Genomic DNA, 22,805 nt, shown 5'->3' on the forward strand with positions numbered 1-22,805 from the left:
CCTATGTATATGGCGGGAGAAGACAGTGTCCTTGCGCAAAGCTATCTCGCGTTGTGTCCCTTCATCTTGCGTGAAACATACATCCACCCCCTGTATCGAGGTCCCTACAGTCTGAGATAACATAACATCAAACAACGTCACCTGCACTGAGGTGTAAACCTTAAAACTCGTCCCATCTTGAACATCCCCCCTCCCTGCCCTCATGCCAAACGGACCCAAAACTGCCCGCCTCCCCAACCTAGCAGAGTGCTTAGTCCCTAAAGAAAACTTGATACTTGCTCGTTGAGGGGAGGAGTGCCCCACGACCTGCGGCCCGTCATACTCTCTTCGGGGGGCCCTTCAGCCGATATCCAGGGGCAGGCGCTCATGCCGCAGTTTCTCATGTCCATCTACTTGTATCCACCGGGTGATCATTATTCTGGCACAGAAACATCTTCCAGTCTGCCCGACTCAACCGACCGTTCTCTGTCTGTGCGGTCAGGGGTCGACGAGCCCGCACGGCCCTTCTCTGCCTGGTCACCCTTTTTTCTGCTTCCTCTACGGTGTTGGGCGGCTGGCCTCCACCCATCAAGCCATTCTCTCGCCACCTCAGGATTGTCAAAGAACCAAGTCTTGTTTTTCGCAGCTTGGCCGGAAAGATCATAGAATACGGAATTTCTCGGGAGCGCAGTTCCCTTTTAACATCCAAGAACGTCTTCCTTCGGCGCGCGACCTCCGCAGTGTAATCCGGAAAGAAAGCAATTGTCGCGTTCTGTATCTTGATCGGAGGGGATCTCCGTGCCGCCTGCAATACGGCGTCCCTGTCTCGGAAGTTGAACATGCGCGCCAAAATGGGTCTAGGAGGTGCTCCCACCCGTGGTCTGCCCCCGGTACTCTGTGCGCTCTCTCCACTGAAAAGAACGTCGATAGACCCTTGGGCTTCAGTTCGGTTTTAATTAGTTCTTCAACAAATAAGTCCGTCGCTTCCGTGCCTTCCGATTCCGGAACTCCCAAAATCCTGACGTTGTTGCGTCTTGACCGCCCTTCCTGGTCGTCCAGCTTGTCTTTCAGCGCTTTGTTCTCTGCCTTGACGCGTTCCATCGCCGTCTGCAGCTCCGACACATCCTCCACCAATGATTTAGATACGACCTCTAGCGAGCCCACCTTTTCCGAAACTTTATGCAGATCCGCTCTCAGGAATGTAATCTCCGTGGAAATGGAGCCCACCGTGGCTTGCACCTGTTGCAAAGTGCGCATCACATCATCCAGCGTCGCCTTAGGACCCCCGCTAGCCCCTTCCACCATTTGTTTGCCGGGTGGCCTGCTTTCAGTTGGGGAGGATGCACCCTTGTTGTATGCATACTTCTCGAGGCGGGTCTGCGACGCATTCCCTCTGGAACCTTTCCCGGCCATCACTCTGGCGATTGCTGCGTGTGTTAGTTAAGTCTTTTTCCGGCATCGCAATCTCGGTAATATCGCGGTCTTGCGCCCCCTGGTTCAGCCCTGTGACTTAAGGTCCTTTCTGGTTCCGGTGCCCAATGGGGGGACAATGTGTGAGGCAGCCCAAGACGTCACGTGCACGTACACTGGGTAGAGGGCTATCGGTAAAGTACTTCCCCTCCGTACCCGAAGTGTGGCGCCTTTTCAATCAGGGGTAAGCGCCATCCGGTGGGTGCGGTGGCCCCACCAAAGTCACCAGACGTTGCCCGTTGGGCTCCCACCGCTCCTGTCTCCCAAGCTCTCGCTCCTCTGGCACTCCCTCGCTCCTTATCTCCACGCGGGTGGGCAGTTCCGCTAGCCTCGCTCCCCTTGACGGAGCTATCGGGAAAGGTCTGTTAATTGTTCCAAAAAAGGGGGGGGGGCTCATCCCCCAGCAGTGAGCCCTCACACCCCCTGTCTGGTTGCCCCACGCGGGAGGGTCCGCACTCTCCGGGGGCCTCAGGTCTCAAGCCCCGGTACTAAGTTGGTCCGGCGGCGCCGCTCACCCTGCCCCTCGCTGCTCGTCAGCAAATTGTGTAGAACTCAATGGGGGTCAGGCGCGACAGGTGGTAGAGTCGCAGCGGCGGCCCGGCCGTCCCTTCGGCTGCACTCGTCCGGCGCTGCTCCGCTGCTCTTCGTGTGGGCGCTTCCTGTCCGGCCAGTCCCCACTCCCCGCACTTCCGGTCGGGGCAGCTCAAGACTCGCTTCCCCGGCTTCGGATCACCGCTCAGGCCGCGCAGATCTCCAGTGCGCAATCGGTCACCCGGTGTCAGATCTTCACCGGAGTTGCAGCATTCAAGCCCGCCCGGCCTCGGGCTTCAGGCGCTCCCCGCAAGATACAAAGAATGTGTCGGATGGCAGGTCGGATGGTCGGAGAGGCTGCTCTGGTCACGGAGCTAATCCTCTAAGCCGCCGCCATTCTGGGCTGCAAGCCACGCCCCCCGAGTGATAACTATTTAAAGCTAATTTATACGTGGATTTTCTTGCCAGCTCATAATTTTTCCACCAATGTCTTTCTAAATTTTTACATTTAGTTTTTTCTGTTTTAAGTTTTCTGAGAACCATGGTGCAGGAGGGTGATGGTGATCCAATTCTTGTTGGACAGCAGGAGATATGCATCAATTTAAGAAGTCAGCCAGTTATGGATGACCTCATTGTCATCTAGATGAGTTATCGAGGTAACCGGCATGGTGTTATCATGGGTACCCAGGAAAGCTAACACGAGTCCCCAGGAAAGCTGAGACTCGGAGCCCTCACAAGTGACGTGAATCCGGATCCCCTGGACACCATGCACATTTGCTAGTGCATCAACTTCCAGAGTTTTCCTGAAGTTGTGCTTTTTGTTAGTTGTAGCCCAAGCCCCAAGCACCATCTGCACCGAAGATTGTGGGCCTACACTCCATGAGTGTTCCGTGAGCCCGCTTCTTGCATTTCCGCTCGAGGCTCCTTCGCGATTCCTGGTCTGTTGACTGGTGGGTCCCCTAGAATCTAACTCTACTTTTCCATGGGCTTTCCTGGTTTCTCCAGATATGCCCTGACTCCCTACCAAGTAGTGAGTCCCTCAGACCTTGCTGGTCTGCACCAAAGCCAATCTCTGCTTCCAGTGTGGGTTGCTGTTGCCAAGGCTTGTTGGGTCCAATCCAGAAATCGACACCGCAGCACTCGACATCCTTCGTGGGACAGCTCGAGTCCAGAACCCGGGAATCATCGACACCTCCTGATCCTCATGGCTGAAGAGTCAAGCTTCACCTTCTACACTTGCAAGCACCCGACATCGGTGGGCATCCGCCCATCACCCTCCTGGTCACTGGCAAGTGCCCAGACTCTGTCCCTTCTGCTTTCAGGTTCCTCACATCTTCGATCTAGGCTTGGATCACACCGGACACTTTGCAGCAGATCGCCATTGAAAACGACGACGAAACCTGACACCAAAAGCCACCTATGCACCGGCTTCCCTGGGTGAGGTAACTCGATTACTCCTGTGCTCCCATGGGTATTGACTTTAGAACCTCCTAGTTCTAAAGGGGTTTGCTCCAAATCCTCTCCTAAGTGTCCTTTATCGTTAAAAATTCCAACTGCGACTTTCCCCATAGAAGTAAATGGCGATTCGCGACTGTGTTTAGACACTGCACGCGTCCCTCGTGGGTCCCCTGTGTCACTACCTTGGGTGGTTCTTGGTGGTCCCAGCGGTTCTACAGGCTCTAGGCCTTGTCTCTATGCCAGTCATGGTTCTTATACCACTTTCACAATATATGGTTTGGTACGCCCCTAGGGCTCAACGTATATTGTGCTAATTTACAATGTGTTATTAACTTTACTGAATGCACTTTTGCCTCTAGCCTCATAAAGAGACTAGAGAGATGTGTTTAGAATAAATACATTTATTTTATATATAAATATGGTGTGGTTCTCCTTTCATTTGATCATTAACAAGATTATGGACTGGTAAAACAAGCTTCTTTTTATTCCTTCAAGACTTAGCCTGAAGGCTGCTCTCCACAGCTACCACTAGGATAGCTTTCTATTAAGGTTGTCTTTAACCTACCATCAATATGGGTCATTTGGACTGGTGCACAGTGCCCACTAGAATAGTGGACAGCATATGCCAGGCCAACTTCTCACAACCATTATTGGCTTACAGGGCTTAAATTAATAATCCCAAGTGCTCTATTTGGTGGTAGGGTGGACAAGCAGTTTAGGTTTCTCAGAGGGTAGTGTTAAGGATTTGTTGAACACATAGAATCAATAATGAGACACTCACTCAAGAAGAGACTGGAGACCAATTTAGAAAAATAACAGGTATTTTTATATAATATTCAACACTAAGAACTTCACAATTGGGCAAGTACTTTTCGAGTTATCAATTTTTTCAGGTAAGTTAAAGTGTCACACAATGCACTTTTACGCTGTAAAGCTTTCCTATGGAGAAAAAAACATACACTGCACACCAATATTTGCTGCGTATTTCAGGGGCCCCCTTTAGGATTAAAGGTGCTAGGGGGTCAAGGTCACAAGATCCACCAGCAGTTTGGGTTTATTTGCCCTGGAGTGTCCAGGTGCAGAGGTGTTGGACGGGTTGGTAGCCTTGCATGCTTTACCATTCACAAGGAAGGGGGCCACCTAGAAACAGGCGCAAAGAGGGACTTGGGCACAAGTCCAGGAGCTCACAACTGGGGGATCAGTCTTGAGGGTCTTCGAAGCAAGGGGCACAGTTGATGTTCATGGACCCGGGCCTGCCAGGGAGCTTGTGTACAAAGGGTTTTGGTCAGCTGTTCCAATGGGGCGTAGGCGCTCACGGATCTCAAGCAGACCTGCAGAAGGGGACAAAACAGGACAGCTGGGCGACTCTCATTTCTGGCCTCTGTGATGCTGATGCCCCTTCTTGGCTGGTTGGTCTTTTCTGTGTTGCAGTCTGGATTGGACTTCAAACAAGCTTTTGTTTCTGCAAGGGGTCCAGTAATCTGGGTAATGGTGCAGGGCTGCTCCAAGCTTGGTAGGGAGATGGATATGACTCTCTTGAGCATGGTGCACTCCTCCTGGGTGGCTGCTGTATCGGTGGACCAAGTGGGCAGCAGAACGGTGAACTGGACATTGCTGTCAGTGCCTGTAGGTAGCATGGAACTGGCTCCACCAGTTCAAGGGAGATGCTGGCTGATTGACATAGTGCTGGCAGCCCTCTGAGGCTTGGAGGATGTACAGCTGCAGGATCAGTTGGGTTATCCACAATTTTCGGAACAGGAACAGGAAGGAAAGGTTTGGTGCCAAAGGTCCATAGGTAGTCCTCAGTTTGTGCTTCTATGGTTCTTCTTCGTCCTTCTTTTTCTATAGTCAGGCAAATATGAGTTCTTGGTGTGAGCCGGACATCTAATTACTGAATTTAGGGGCACTAAGGGGAGTGACTAGTAGTAGCCAAAGGGCTACTTACCCTTGGGGTCACTAAGCCTCCGATATGACCACTTACTAAGGGGAGTGGGAATAACCCTGTCCCAGAGTTCTTGAATTCCACCAAAATCAAAATGGTGGAACCCTTCTTTTGTGGAGCCCATCAGGCAACCCACATCAGGCAACCCACCATAGGGATGTGACTGTCCCGGTAGCGCAACACGACTTCTTTCATAGCTAATTTCCCACCTGTCCTGGTGTAAAAGGGGCCTTAGGGCAGGGGGTGGCATCTCCCAGGCCTGGGGGAGGCCGGGGTCACATATCAAAGGCAGGAGGGGCGTTTAAGCTCCTGGACTTGATATGCTAAATCACTAGCCATAATGCTGGAGGAGTTGTGAACACCTTCCTCCAGAGCAGGCATTGTTTTTGGCCTCAGAGAGCATTGGATCGCACCAGCAAAGGGTCAGAAACATGTCTGTGGGGACAGGCTGGTTGATACCAGTCAGCCAGCACTCTAATGATATGATATGTTACTTGTGAAGCGCTGGAATGCCGTGGCATCTTTGCGCTGATTGAGGTACATGGGAATGGACAGCTCTGAGCGAAACCCTTAGATCTCGGAAAACAACCACGTTTTCAGTGCTTTCCTAAACAACAGTAGGTTGGGTTGGGGTCGTAAGGTGGGTGGCATCTGATTTCATAGCTTAGCCGCACAAAATGACAGGGAACGGGCCCCCCAACATACCTTGTGGATTTTCGGAGTGCAAATGAAGCCCATTGTTCTGGATCTGAGTGTTCTGTTGAGAGAGTACCTAGAAAACAACTTTTGTATCTCCCCAGATATTCCTCCAGAAAAAAGGGCCTTATGTACCAGATAGAGGGACTTGAATTCAGCTCGTTGCTGGACTGGGAGCCAAGGTGGAGAAACCCTTCAGTGTGTTCATAAGTAGTCTAGCTGCAGCATTTTGCAGTAATTGCAGCTTCCTCCTCTGCGCCTTATCAATTCCTACAAAGAGCGCATTGCAGTAATCTAACTTAGAAAGAAAGAGTGCTACTACAACAGTCTTTTTGAATTAATGCTGACACGCGGGGATAATTCCCCCACTTTGCTCAGCGTTCTAAGGAAACGGGTGTGGCTGTGACGAGCTCAGCTCGTCATCAGCACACAAGCACCGTGCCTCATGACGAGCTCAGCTCGTCATCAGCACCGGGGCGCTGTGCGCGCCCCCCGCCCCCCTGTACAGCGGGGGAATAACCCCCGCAGCCAAAGGGTTAAGACCAGGTCTTTGATACTAAACACCATGGGTTTCAGTGAAGCCATAATGTAGCTGGGGAACTCATAATGACCGGTGCCCAGTACATATACTTAAGATGGCTTCCCTGTCCACTTGTACTATCTAGTAATTGAACTAGACAGCACAGGGGCATATCTGCAGTTACAGATATGTACTTACTTGTAATATAATGCATCCTGTCTTAGTGCTATAAGGTCTGCTGTAGGGGTGACTTGCATATATTGCATGCAGTGTCTGCGGGCATGGCACACAGGGCGTGTGCCATGTTGTGTTTCCACTCTTGTTTGCACCATTTCATGCAGCCTGCAGTGGCAGTCTTCATGGGTTTGGTAGTGGGTCCCTTAGGGTGGCACAATACATGCTGCAGCCCTTAGGGACCCTCTTTAGTGCCGGGCCCTAGGCACCAGGGCTACCATTTACAAGAGACTTACAGAGGGACAAACATTCCTGCCAACTGGGGTACAATTGAACAGTTACCTTGTTTTAGGGAAAGAGCACTGCCACTGGAGACCTGGTTAGCAGACCCAGTGCACCTCAGTCAAAATTGCATCAGATACCTAGCAAAAAAAAGTGGGGTGTCCATGTCAAAAAGGGGCACACTCCTATAGCCATCTCAAGGAGAAAGGTAATGAGGAGCTGGGTATAGCCCCACTTACACTTGAATAGGCTGTGTCCTGCCTCCACACAAAGGGCTGGAAACCCACTGTAGTTAAAAGGATTTCCACTCTACTGGACAGCTTCTCTAAAGGAACTGCTTACATGTTGTGCTGACCAGCTTACCTGCTGCCTACTGCCCTCTTGCCTGGGTGAAAGCCTGATATACAGGGATCTACAACATCCTGCATCAGCCTCTGGAACCAGCTGCAGCAATTTCCTGACCCCCAAGTGGTGCCCACAACGTCCTGCACCCTTGGTGTGTCTCAGAGGAGCTGAATTCGAGCTTTTGGCTCTTCTCAACCGCAAAAAGACCCGTTCAGATCGAGACGTCGGCACTTGCACCATGATGCAATGCAAAGCTCTGGCAGCTGCATCTTCATGCTACAGCATTGACCACTAGTGGGGACTGCCAATGCGAAGTTATAGCAATGTCTACTTGCGACACGGGCCATTTCTTCATGCTACATCAACAGGCCCTTGCAACACTCTCCCTGTTCCTCACAGTCCTCTCCAACGCGAACAGGAATCTTGGCAAGAATTTGAGTAGATAGATTTCAGTGGACCCAACCTGGTGACTGTAACCTACCTGCCCTCCATCGGAGTGAGCCTGAAAGTGTGACTTGTACACTGTCTAGCACAACCAGATAACGGCATTTTGTGCTTTTTGGGTGCTATTTTCCCTAAAAAATTCATAATTCCAAATCTGTTGATTGCATTTTTGTCGCTTTGGTCTTCTTTTATGTATTACATTTTACTCTATCTAAATAGGTGTGGGATCCTTTATGCATTGTGTTTTCACAGTATTACTGTTTGAAGGGATGCACACATTTTTTACATGTTGCTTCTAAGTTAAGCATGAGTGCTCTGTGCCAAGCTACCAGAGGGTTGAGCTCAGGTTAATATGGGGTTGCTTGTGACTTCACCCTGAAATAACTTGACCAGGGCACACACCCCTATCAAACAACAACCCAATTTATTTAATTCCCCTAGGTGCCGGCTGAGCTTGAGCCCAATAACTACAGCCACCCAGATGGCAACAATTTAATATGTCCAAGCTCTATTTTGGACCCTTTCCTGTCACAGGCAATAGGCCAACCCACACATGGTAGGTACATTATTTATTGCAAGACTTGAAGGGATGCTAGGTGGTAGGAAATCTGTTGCTTCCTAAAGATTCCAGAACTTTTCATCACAGAAACATGAGGAAAATATGTTCCAGTCAAAGGTTGAGGTTTGGAAGGGATTCTGTGTAAAAAACAAAGTGGTGGGAGCCACCGGTGTCACCCCACCCTGAATTCCTTAAGTTGTCTAAATTTAAAAAATGTACAGGTTTGCTTGGTTTCCCTATTTGCCGGCTGAGCTAGACCCTAAAATCCACTGCTACCCACATTGCAAAAAAAGGGTTGTTTTTCAGTGGTAGGCACTAGGGTTTCAAGTGTAGTACCATTTTTGTTTGGAGACTTGGGGTAATGATAGGTGGTAGGAAGTGTGTGGCTTCTTGCAGATTCCATAACTTTCTATCACAGAAATGTGAGAAAAATGCAAAAAAAAGGGGTTTGTTTTCAGTGCAAAATATTGTGTTCGGTACCTTATCTGTTGAGGGCACTAGGCCTATCCACACAAGTGAGATAGAATTTTTTATCAGGAGATTTGCAGAAATGCTGGGTGGTAGGAAATTTGTGGCTGCCCTCAGATTCCTCAAGTTATCCTCACAGGAATATGAGGAAAATGTTTGTTTTAGTCAAAGTTTGAAGTTTATAAAGGCTTCTGGATTAAAGTGCTTGAACAATCCTACTTGTCTAGCTTTCAAAAATGTACAGGTTTAGTAGGTTTCTCGAGGCACTGTCTGGGATGGGGCCCACAATCTACAGCTACCCACATTGCAAAAAAAAGGTATTTTTTGTGGAAAAATGTAATGCGTCCATGTTGCGTTTTGGGACTTTTCCTGCCTTAGTGACTAGGCCATGAGGTACCATTGTTATTTTTTGACACGGGGGAATGCTAGATGGTAGGAATGTTGTGGCTCCCCACAGATTCCAGAACTTTCCATCATATGAGGAAAATATGTCTTTTCAGTTAAAGTGTGAGCGTTTCAAGAAATTCTGGGTAAAAAGTAGATGAGACCCACAAGTCACCCCACCTTGGATTTCCAAGTGTGTCTAATTCTTTAAAAATATACAGATTTGCTAGGTATCCCTAGGTGCTGCCTGAACTAGGGCCAAAAATCCACAGCTACCCACTCTGGAAAACAAGCACTGGCATAGCCACTCATTCTCGGCGATGGGAGTACCTAATTACAGAGATGGAAAAAGGGGCATTTGGCACAAATCACAAACATATAGAATCCAGTGCACAAGGAATGCCCATATATGCAAGAGGAAGAGTGTGCAAACAAGAGGGATAGAATGCAGATGCCCATTAATGCAATGAGGAGCATACATGCTAATGCAGAGTAATACACACTACATACATCAGGGAGCACATACCTCCCCCCTAACACTCAACAGGGACAGGCAGAGGGTGCACCCCCACATACAATAGGGGGGAACTTGAACTGCAAACTGTTACTGCTGCTTTCTACAAGGGAGATTTGAGTGAACGAGTGACTGAGGGCAGAGATAGAGAGTGCAGCTCTCAGTGCCACTCTGCAGCCAAGCTTAGCTTCACCAACAGGGCCTTGGATGTGGCGCCATCTTTAGATGCTTGTTTGTTTCTCCAGATTCTCACTTAGACCTAAATCATCTATTTGTATCCAAGATTAGTATTACAATAGGTGAAAAGACTAGAAAGTTTTTTCACCAAAACAATGGTTTATGTATATGTATCCACAAACAGTGACCACAGTTTACATACATGATAATAGCATTATATTACTAAAAGCATGGTTAAGACACTGTGGAGTAGGCCAATTCATGGCCCAACACGACCGATATCAGCTACATTTTACATCTACAGAATTGTAAACACATCCCATCTGGGGGGGAACAGCGTGCGCATCAGAGCCTCAAACGAGTAGTAGGTAATGGATGCCCGGTGCCCTCTCTGCCCACTTATCAGGGAATGGGCTGTTAGACAACACCAGGCCCAGTGGGCTTATTTGAGCGCAAATAATCAACCTGGTAACGACACACTACCCTGGTACATTCAACACCTTCTCTGCTAAATAATTCTGATATACTGATATAACCCCCAGAAATATTTTGGGATGGTTTTGAGGCGAGAGTAATTCACTAACCCCCAGATGCATCAAGCACCCATTTTGCTATTCCTTATTAGCAAAAAATAAGGATTCGCTAATAAGGAATAGCAAAATTATATGCATGAAGAAATCACTAAAAAATTTGCGATTTCTTAAAATTGCTTAATTGCGACTCGCAAATTGAAATCTGCATATGGGTACATTTTGCACACACACATGCCCTAAGGGCATGTCTGTGTGTAAAATGGAACTTTGAAAAATGCACTTTAGTGCATTTTTCAAAGTTTTTGCAAATTACCATGAAGTTCAACTTTATGGTAATTTGCGCCCCCTATTAGCGAAATCGCGAATTTTTTAACTTTAATGCATTGCATTTAGGGAATCTCGGTAGGCTGCCAGTGCAGAGCTTCGTCCGTGCTGCTCAGTTGTATAATTCCACGGCCATGGATTAAGCAAATATTGATAGGATTGTGGCGATGTCGGCGGGAGCAATTTTACATCGCGGCCATCTTGCGGCCAGGCAAGCTCCGCCCTCCGGGGCGCACACTACTTGCTCGGCATTACAAAATGTAATGAACGCCGCAAGAATCTTAGGGTCATATCATCAAGACAATTATCACCACTTTAGCTGCCGCTTTCGTCCAGAAAGCGTCGATAATTGTATCGCCCTATTAGCAAGGTCACGCTATTGCGTGATTCCTTGCCTCAGCGCCCTTTCCCTTAAAGCTCAGCTTTGCATCTCTAATGAGATGCAAAGTGGGTGTTCCTCCCCAGAATAACGGGAGAAATTTCGCTAACCGACATTTCTCCTAGCATCTAGCCTCACACTAACCTGCAGAGCGATAAGAAAAGTAGCGCTAACCTCAGTTGTCGCTACTTTCCTTACACCTGCTCTTCATCTGACTTAGCCATGATATCCTATGGAAGGTGGATATCATGGCTAATTCTGCCCTGCCCTATCAGCAAGCATTCGCCAAACGTTGTACGGTTGTCGCTGGATTTCCAACGATAATCGCACATTTGGCAGCTTGCGCCTTGATTTTTATCGCTGTTGAGATGAGCGTTGCTGATAGCACGCTATTTCAGCGATAAAAATCAACGTTAGCCAGCGATAATTATCCTCACGCTAAGTGCGCTGAGCAGTAATTATCGCCGGTCCTTGCTGATATGCCCCTTAATAAGTTCCTGGACTTAGCGCTGGTCTTGGCTAAACGCACACTAACTATGGTCTGGAAATCTCCGGCCGGCCCCTGCATCCAGGTTTGGTTAGTGGCCCTTCGCCGGGCCTTGTTGGGCGAAAACGAAATACAGGCCTCCCATGCTCCACGTCTGATATCTGGGGTGCAACCTGTAGGCTGGCAACATTATTTATCCACCATAGAATCCAATTCTAGCAGGACACGCACTAATCCGTAATATACCAGCGGTAAAACCAACATTGCTCAATGGACCACCTAGAATAGTACACTAATATTTATGCGCTTGATCAAGGCAAGCATATATCTGGGCGCGTGCACACTGCACGCGGACTCAGATGTCGTTTACTTTGGCCAGGCCCAGACGCACCTAGTCTATTGAGTGGAAACTAAACTGAGCAACCTCCTCCCCCCACCATCAAAGTTAACACCGACTCATGTACATCGCAGTTTGCACTATGAACACGCTGCACAGACAGTGGTTTCACATGAATAGTAATCATTGGACAAGCAATCTAGTTAAGTTGAATAACGTTGGATATTATGAATTGGTACAACTCTTATGTTTAAAATATTTTGAAAAATTTTGAGAAGGATTAATGTTGCTGATAATTGATTAGTGTATTGTAGATAATCTGTTGCCCCAGCATGTGGGCACGAAAATGAAAAATCGAAATAAGCAAAATATGTATCCTACCATGGTTTATGTATTGCTGTAAGTTGGATTGAAATTGTTTATAAATATTGTTAGAATAAAAAAATAAGACTGTCTCCTACATATGAGATTGCTATAAGAAGCGAACCGTAAGTACTGCAGGAGTTCCCCATATCATACTACTTTTAACATTCATCTTATCTATTTCAAAAATAATCAATAGATGCCCAAATAATCAGATTTAACTGCACCATTGGTGTTGACACAGAAATGATTCGGTGTGACAAGATTTTAAACAAACAGGTTGTTACAGGTAGAAACTACGCTTTTCACTTACCAAAAAAAAACGTGCTGGGCATATAATAATGGTTTGGTGGTAATGTGTTTATTCCCTCCTAGACTGTTTCATTATAATCAAACAAAAAAGTGCATTCCTCAACACATTGGCGATACTGCCATCCCATTAAGCTACAAATATGGACATAAAAGACTATGGGCCAGATTTATCAAAATGTCAGGCAACACTGCACTTAGCCTTGTGAGAGACCAAGGGCCTCATTTATGAGAAATGACGCATCGCTGCGTGAAAGCAGCGATGCGTCACTTCTCAGTGCGTCCTCCGAGGCGCAAAAGTGACGCATTGCTGGAGTGTGTCACAAAAGTGACGCAACTCCAGCAATGCGTCTTTTCACATGGGGCAAGCCCCTTGTGAAAGGGCCTTGTCAGTCTTACGCCTGCTGGGAGGCAGGCGCAAGATTTTGACGCAATGGTGTCCTAGAAGTGACGCAGTGAAATCTTATAGATTTCACTGCGTCACTTCTACGACCCTTTCTTGCGTCAATACGCCCCCCTTGCATACATTATACCTGGCGCAGGTATAATGTGGCGCAGGGGTTTACAAAGTGACGCATCTAACTAGATGCGTCACTTTGTAAATATGACGCAAGAGGGCGCATTTTTTACGCCACTGGTGCGTCACAAAAAGTGACGCACCGGCAGCGTAAAAGTGACGCACAGCCTCATAAATGAGGCCCCAGGAATGCTTCTTTGCTCCATATAGGTGTAGTAAGCACTATATGAATGCTGCAGTACAGTACAATTTAATTGGAAAAATAGACGTTCCTGTGAAAGATCAGTAGAGCTGAGACAGATTCAGGCTCAGGTCAAGTGCACCTCACACATGCCAGTAGGGATGGCAGCGTCTATCAATCAGGCACACTTCTAGCAGCCCAAGATGGCTGCTCCATGGTCAGCCATATGACAGGCGCACCAACAGGCTACCATGGCTGGGGAATAAGCAGCAGCATGTCAGGTGCACTTTGCACCTTTGAAAAGACAACAGAGACTTCCATATCTAGCCTCATTTCGTAAAGGTTTGTCTTTCTTTGCGACCCGATCTCAACAATAGCTGAAAAAGCCAATAGATTTGGCTTTTTATTAGTGCAGGAACACTTGCACATATACATGCAAAAAGGAGAAAGAGCATGGCCCTTGCAGTCTTGCATGTGCACAGAGGGACCAATACTCATAAATGTATCTATGTACTCACACAATAAAACAGCGCCACCAATACAAACCAACAACACGCACTTATAGCCACGTGCACTTACACCCTCATTTTTGGGATTTTGGCATAGGGCAGCACAGCAAGTCACCTTGCTGCGCTGCCCTACGCCAAAGCGAAAGGGCAGGAATGCACTGCATTTATGCAATATGGTGCATTCATGTCCTTTCTCCCTGCACTGGCTCTGTTTCGGCAGGCGACTGCCAACGTAGGCACCCTTGCACCACAGTGCAATGATGCTTCCACTGCATGCAAGATTGTTTTTGCGCAGGAAGGGACAGTCCTCAGATGCAAAAAACAACAATTGATGGACAGAATGCAGAACAATGTCATACATTCACCCCAGTACAGAGATCTGGGCCTAAATCCATCGTTTTTTGCACTCCACACCACCCTAGGTCAGACATGGCCTTATGCAAATCAGCTTTGACCCTGTGCCTCATGGGAACAGTCCAGCCCGAACTGCCAAGCCAGGTCTTTCCTGAACCGGAAACAAGCATCCTAGGACCGGTTTCTGGCTATCAGCCTTCATCAGCCTGGATAGCTTGATTCCAGTGGCATGGACAGCACGGGACTCACGTCTGAGCATACCTCAGAGTCCTCAGAGACATTTCACTTTTTCCATGTGCCCTGCAAAATGCAGCACACATAGAACGAGGAAAAAAAACGCGGAGAAATAGAGATATTTCTCCTTGTTACGCCTCGCCTCCGGAGGCATACGGATTTGGCGCTTCCCCAGATTTAGATGATTTGTAAATCTGGGGCAACGTCAAAATCCATGGGCATTGCATGGTAAAACCAACCACAGCACCCATGGAATGCGTCTCTGGGGCAGAGTAAGGCGATGCAGCGATGTGCACTGCGTTTCCTCACTCAAGACTCACGAGGCCACTCAAAGCCATGCTGGGTGGCTTTGTATGGCTTCACAAATTGGATTGAGAGCCTTGCGTCATGCATGTGCCACTTTACGTGGTGCAAAAAGGATGCAGGGCTCTCATAAATAAGCCCCTCAGTGCATGTGAGAGCCAAACTTGCACTACTGATGCCCGTTTTGTACTTCTGTTTTTTGAGAAGCTTGACCTGAGGCTGCCTGAACCTTATGCCTGCTATGTGACTGCAAAGGAAATCTGCACGTGGAATATCCTCTGTTAGCAGGGAGACAGGTCATGTACAGTTGTAGCTTCCTTTTTTGTTGGTGAGTTCGGAAAACATGCTCATGAATCTACTGTGTTTTTAACCTGACATCATGAATGGTGTGCTGTTCAAACCTGCAATGTGATTTTTTTTCAACACAAAAAAAGACTAGGGGACTCAGGCCCTTTTAGAATTTTAACACTATACCCATCTTCGTTTTAACAATATATCACTTTGTGCGTTTACACTACTATACTCAAGATCAAAAGGGGACTTCAGGAGACATATAGTAATGGATGGAAAACTGGCCTCTGGGGGAGTGATATAATTCCTGACAGGCCAGTGCCACTGAGAAAAACAATAGGTTGGGTCGGGTCTTTCACATGCCGATGCTACTCTGAATAGTCCAGGAAGGTTACGGCGAATCAGTCGCATGAGAGGTACATTTCAGAGAGGGTAATAACCCTGGAACAGAGTTACTCACAAGCCAAACACACTTCTGACCGGATAAGGCTGATGCAATTAAAGTCACATTACTGTCGTTTCTGTAAAAGGCTAGTAGGGCTGGGGAAGAGCAGTCAGGAATTTAGGTACATCTCTAAAAGGCCAGTATGACACATTCAGAGTCAGACACATCCAGACATGCCCCTGAAAGGTCAGAAGGACTTTCACTGAGTTACTCGCATTCCAGACACATCTCAAAACGGCCAAAAGACCTGGGAAGCATTCAGCCACATTCCAGCTCTAGCTTTGACAGGAAAATAGGCAACAGAAGTATTTACTCACACCCTGAACTCCCCCACAGGCCCGTCTTAAGGGCGATACCTTCTGGTGGGGGTGTATTGAGAAATAACTCATGGGTTTATAGGCCCCTGAAGCTGAGTTCCCTGTGTGTCTAGCAAATTTCAGGCAACAATAAAAATGTCAAGATAACTCTGGTGAATAATGTTCCTGCTGGAGAGACAGTGGAATTTTGACTAGTGATGTTTGACTCATCATAAAGTAGTGCAGAAGGTTAATATGACTGTGGCAAAGAATAGTACAATGCAGCTCACAGAAATGTGCTTTATGTGGAGAGCTCAGTGAGTTACTGCTTTTGTCATGGACATCATTTTGTTAGTTTAAGTTCGTAAGTACGATCCTAATATAGCACAGTGGCTTATAAACTGTCACGAAAGAACTGCACGCAAACCGCACAGTACAGGTTTAGTGCGTCGTGTTTTTACCCCAGTCTTTCACTATCTATTCCTAATGTTTGTTTGGGCAGAAATACATTCTTCTTTATAAAGTAAATCCTTTCGACTAACTCTCCCCATTGCACCCTCCACTATTCCAATATCCCACTTCATATGGCCAATCATTTTGGCTATGTGATAGTAAAAAGGTGTTTCACAGAGCATCACTAACATACTACACATGTGAAGCTTTGGCAGCATTGCAGTTTTCCTTATGTGTGGGACATAAGCATGGTGCATGTTCTGTGTATTAGTGCACAACTTTCACATACTTCACTAGAAGTAAAATATGAATATCTAATATATAGCACTATAATTTCCACATATCCATGCTATATATTGAATCACATTCATGCAACCTTTTACTCATGTGTATACGCATCTCCTACTTTTCCTAATTGCTGCATTGAAGGTACCAATGCAAACATTTAACACTTGCGGTGGTTCTGTTATCTCAATGTTAACATGATTCACTATATACATGTTCCCTCCTTCTCTGTTAATATGTTTATGTGCAAACTTTATAAACAATACAAAATGCAAGCCTATTGGTTTTGCAAATGCCTGTTTATGAAGACAGCTGCATGTGGAAAGTGGCAGTGATCCTTCGACCTACAAATAATGTCTGTGAGTACTGCTAGTGAATGCAATGCAAGCACCTTTACTCTCTATTTGCACAAATGAAATTGTCTATAAGTTTGAAGATATTATTTACTACTAATGATTATATTTAGAAAAACCAATTCTCTGTCCATTATTTACAAGAACATTAATACCGTACTACTGGAACCTTGCACGTATAATTACATAGCAATTATGGGGCAGATTTATGAGGCTCTTGCGCCGCAATTGCGTCACGTAATGTGACGCAATGGCGGCGCAAACAAAGCGCCCTATTTACAACGTGACGCATCTAGGAGATGCGTCACGTTGGAAACCCCTGCGCCATAAGGAGGCGTTCCTGCACGGGGGGCGTTCCTGCGCAGGAACGCCTCCTAAAAGTGGCTGAGTGAAATCTATGAGATTTCACTAAGTCACTTTCTACGTCAATTCCTTACGCCTGCTTGAAGCAGGCGTAAGGGTGACGCACCATACATTGCAGAGGTGGCCCCTGTGCATTGCAGGAGTCATGTCGCACTTGCGACATGACTCCTGCAATGCGCCGGCCGTGCGCCGAGAGATGCGTCACGCATCTTCACTGCCTTGCACCATGGTGCGCCGCATTGTAAATGCGGCGCACCATGGGTGGCGGAGCAGTGGCGCACTGTGGCGCACATTAACTGGCGCATCCCTGGGGATGCGTCAGTTAACATAAATCTGCCCTATAATGTTTATACCTACTAGTGTTATGTGACGTCATGTGATTGACAAATAGAGAGCGAGGCAGTACGAAAACGCACCTACCACCAGGTAAGGTTTAAGAGTAGGGAACAGTGCTGCACGAACCTGGCAGACCAGTCTCCTCAGTGCTGCACACTGGAGAAAACTCCATAAAATCGAACAGGACAAATGATTCAGCATCCACTAATTATCATGAGCAGTTCGCAAGTCCATAATACATTTATGATTAAGTCACATTTCAATAACATAATGATCAGAGTTCATCTTTATTTTCTTTTTTTTAATGGTGTCTTTACTCACAATCTTCTCTTTTAAAAAAAATTATTTGACGTTGTCTAAGGATGAAGGTGAAGTCTGTACATTTATGTTATTGAAATGTGACTTATTCATATAACTGTATTTAATGGACTTGCGAGCTACTCATGAAAGTAGCAGGTGCTGAATCATATGTGACATCATATTTGAGACCAGGGGCAGTGCATCTGAGAGTCAATGGGGTTAAAGATGTGAACCTCACGATAACTGTCCAATTTCGCAGTTTTGTCGGTTTTAGGTTATAATCTTAATAGCCCGTCAGCCGAAGTTGTTCGCGTGATTTTTTCAACACTTACACCAGGGACATGCCAGAAAAATGCACTTTAAAAACATCCTACGCAGCACTAAAAAATCCATTGCCTCCGTAATTGAAGTGCATGTATTTTAGCGGTCACCAAGAGTTGGCACATAGAATCTCTTTGTAAATGCTAACAGACTGCTTATTATTAGGAGCACTTACATAAATAATATTGTTATGCATAAACAGTGCCTTTTCGACATTTGTAATTCCCTCGTAAATAATAAAACAATAATAGTTCATCTCCATCAAATATGCCAAAAGAAGGCAGGACCATATTATCAAGAAAGGGCAAAACATTATCGCCGCTTTTATCGGCAGGAAACTGCCTCTAAAGCGTCGATAGTGGACTTAATAAAATGCCCTTGTGAATTCCCATAGAAGCCCATGTTAACACCACAACATGGGTTTCTATGGGAATTCACAAGGGCATATTATCAGGCCCATTATCGCCGCTTTAGCTGCAGTTTCCTGCCGATAAAAGCGGCGATAATGTATCGCCCTTTCTTGATAATATGGCCCGCAATGTTTTCACAAATTCAAATAAATAGGCAAAAGAAAACTTTCCAATTTCGCCTACGCACACTAAAACTCAAAATTTAAGTGACAAAAGAAAATAAAACTGTGTTTGTCCAACAACTCGGTCAATCGCATTCCATTTGGTAATGCAATCCGCTCGTTTCGGCCCCAGCTGCCTATTTGTGATGTCCAAATTAAATGTCACTGATCACTCCCTCCCCGCCACCTTTCTTTAAAGAAGACATGATTACTTCATCTTTAAGTATGTCGTCACATTTTTAGATAGCCACTCCTTCATTACACTCAAGATGGAATGACATCGTTGACCTCATCCGCGGCGATTTTCAGATGTATAGTGTAGGTGTGAGAAATTTTCAAAAACGGTAATTTCTTTTTGTTGTCTTGAGTCCAGTAGAATGTATGGTGTCACAAAAAGACAAATATTTTAACACAGCCATGCCATGTCTCTCGTTTGATGAGACTTGCTGCACCCGAGCTAGGCTACTTTTTTTTGACATATTTGCTGCTTGTAAAAGAAGCATGTCAGTGATACTAAGGGGCATATTATCAAGAAACGGCGTTAAAATTATCGCCGCTTTAGCGGCAGAAAACTGCCGCTAAAGCGGCGATAATGGGCTTGATAATATGCCCTTGTGAATTCCCACAGAAGCCCATGTTCTGGTGGGAACATGGGCTTCTATTGGAATTCTCAAGGGCATATTATCAAGCCCATTATCGCCGTTCTTGATAATATGCCCTTAAATCCTTACTGCAAGTGAGTGACTCAATACTAATAGGTTGTTTGTGTTACATTATGCGGTTTAAAAACTGTTTTTTTTTTTTACCTCGGTGTGCTTTAAACAGACTCAAACCATTGACAAATCACTGATAAGGCATGCATCATCACAGGCTATGTATGACGTTGTGAAATGTCTTTATCTCAGTAGGTAAAAACTCTCGAATATTCATTGGACTACATGTGCATCCAGTACACCACTGATAAACTGCAACTATGGACAGGTACACATTTTCGCAATTCGACCGTATAATTTAACAAAGTTTACACTCCAGTTAAAGACAGATTTATTGTATGCTGATAATCATGTGCGAAACGGCGTAGTAAAAATAATAATGTGTTCCAATCCTACCTTGTTGGAGAGCGAAGGATCTTTTTCTACCAGAAAATCTCGTGGATGGCTGAACTATTTTTGTAAATCGTTTCTGCCCGGTAAACTATAGTCAACAATATTCCGAATGGTCTAAATTGGATCCACAATGCCAGCTTTGGTCTCACGGGAACATAAACATCCCGACCGATGTCTAACGTGTGAAAGTGCGACTGCTTTCTCTCGCCGAGACCTGCACACTCAGCTTCGCAATGAAAGGCGACACCCTTTCCATTCCTCCCCTCCTACTTTTTGCCGGAGTGAACTGTGTGAACGCCTAAACTGCTCGCGGTGACGTTGAGCTTACGCCGCACTGGTTCTGTATATGTCGGTAAAGGAAAAATAATCAGATATAAGGCGTGGGCAAACCTGGTGGGCCACCGTCTTCTAAAGTATCCCCCACCTTCACGGAAAGCCGTTGGTCAGACGGATTTCCCACTGCAATATCGAGCAAAAACGTCAGTCTACTTTTAAACTTGCCCCCTGGGTATACCTAGCCTGCCTAACCATAATCCTTATGCTCTGCGAACGTTGGTGATAAATTAATGAAAGAAACATTTGCCATGCAATAGGTCTCGCATTCACGCAAGTTTGAGCTATTCACATTGTTAAATGACAATGCCTTTTATTTACGTTTTGGGTTTTAAAGCATAAATAAAAGGCACTGTCATTAACAGTACTAGGGCCAGATGTAGGAGCCCAAATACAGGTCGGTGGTAACGGCCGATTTCGGCCGTTACCGACCGGTATTTAGGAATTGGCATGTAGGGGCCATTATTTTACAGAATCGGTAAATTTACCGATTCTGTAAAATACCGAATCGGTAATTTTACCGATTCGGTAAATCCAAATGTAGGTGACACTCCTGAGAGTGTCACAGGCCCTTAAGAGTCGGTATTTTACCACACAATCCTATTGTGTGATAAAATACCGAATCCAGGTGTGCATGCACATCTGTGCATGCACACTGTGCAATGTGACACACAGACATGCCCTAAGGGCATGTATGTGTGCCACATGTCACACATGCCTTTACTTCGGGTGCTAGAGGGTGTCAAAGTGACACCCCCTGCACCCTTACAACATTCGGTATTTACCGATTCGGTAAATACCGAATCGGTATTTCCTATTGATTCTTATGGGGCTTCACAGCCCATAGGAGTCAATAGGAAATACCGATTCGGTATTTACCGAATCGGTAAATACAGAATGTTACCGATTCTGTATTTCTATTTAAAAAAATACCTACATCTCCCAGCTTCATATTTACCGATTCATAAATACCGAATCGGTAAAATTCGGTATTTATGAGTCGGTAAATGTCCCTCACCTACATCTGGCCCCTAATTGCTTAAACTCTTGCAAATGCGAGACCTATTGCATTGCAATAAAGGGCCTTCTCGACCACTTGTTAGATTGTGAATATCAGAGGAAGAGACCGGCCTGTGCCATCTTCAAAGTAGTGATACATAGTGCCATGAAGAAGATGTGTAAGAGTTGTAAATTACACAGATACAAAGTGTGAAGTAATAGTTACATATGATCCGCGCTATATGTGAGAAGTTGGCCTGGTATATGATGTTCACTATTCTAGTGAGCACCTTGCACCAGTCCAAACAACCCTTATGGTGATGGGTGTAAATTCAACCTTATAGACCAGCTATCCTAGAGGTTGCATGGACAAAGCAGTCTTAGGCTAAAACTTCAGAGAGCATGTGGAGTAAGCTGTTTTACCATATGTAACCCCTTGAATACCAAATGAAAGGACACCACACAGGTTATATATAAAATATATATGTATTTATTACTAACACAATCCCTCTGAACTCTTTATGAGGTCAGTGGCACAAGCACATAACAAGACAAGAATCCAGAGCACACTTAGTGTATCAAATCTAATTTCAATCTTCAAATGGTCAAAATGGTTGAAGCGATGGGATAGATCAAACACGCATAAGTATTTCAAAACGGTTTTATTGTTCAACAGTGTTCTTTCCTCAGAATCACTGTGCTTATCACTCTAGCCTACACGTGTTTCATCACAGCATGTGGCTGTGAATCTTCAGGGCTGATCTGAATGATCAAGGCGCGTTATCGGGAGACCGGTGATAATTCCGTCCCGGTCCTAATCGGGATGTTTATGTTTGTAGGAGAACGGTACCGAAAGTAATCCCGTGGGTTGAGCCGAGTGCAGCTCCTGTTCCCGCATTCGGAAACAGGAGCTGCACTCGGCTCAACCCACGGGCAAACAGCCCGAATAGCACCGACGCTGTGTGAACTGTTACACACGATCCCCATTTTGACGAAACGGCAACCGATTACTTTCGGTACCGTTCTCCTACAAACATAAACATCCCGATTAGGACCGGGACGGAATTATCACCGGTCTCCCGATAACGCGCCTTGATCATTCAGATCAGCCCTGAAGATTCACAGCCACATGCTGTGATGAAACACGTGTAGGCTAGAGTGATAAGCACAGTGATTCTGAGGAAAGAACACTGTTGAACAATAAAACCGTTTTGAAATACTTATGCGTGTTTGATCTATCCCATCGCTTCAAACATTTTGACCATTTGAAGATTGAAATTAGATTTGATACACTAAGTGTGCTCTGGATTCTTGTCCAATTACATTAGAGAGAGGTCCCAGAACCTCTTCTCTTACAGAGGTTAAGGTTTTCCTCTGCCAAGAAGCACCTAACTCTATACCACGACACTTTAATACTTACCGTGACTAGTTGTGCGCCATATTTCTGAACACTTAAAAACCTGTTCTCTGACTCTATAACAAGCACATAACAAGTTACTTAATTATCATAAAGTAAGTTGCACAATATACAGTAGAGCCCTAGGGGCACGTAAAACCATATACTAAAATAGTGGTATAAG

General features: G+C 45.9%; 1 protein-coding gene across 4 annotated transcripts in view; it reads right to left on the bottom strand.

Moving 5' to 3' along the window:
- VIT (vitrin) overlaps positions 1–20,099 on the bottom strand; it is a 1,808,828-nt gene extending 1,788,729 nt beyond the window's left edge. For all 4 annotated transcript variants that reach the window (XM_078648825.1, XM_078648826.1, XM_078648823.1 and 1 more), the window contains exon 1: positions 19,897–20,099. The gene's annotated coding sequence lies outside the window, so the exon portion shown is untranslated. The remainder of the gene's footprint in view (positions 1–19,896) is intronic.
- Between the last annotated feature and the right edge of the window lie 2,706 nt (positions 20,100–22,805).

Source organism: Lissotriton helveticus, chromosome 6 (genome assembly GCF_964261635.1).
Source record: "Lissotriton helveticus chromosome 6, aLisHel1.1, whole genome shotgun sequence".
In the NCBI taxonomy this organism is placed as follows: Eukaryota; Metazoa; Chordata; class Amphibia; order Caudata; family Salamandridae; genus Lissotriton; species Lissotriton helveticus.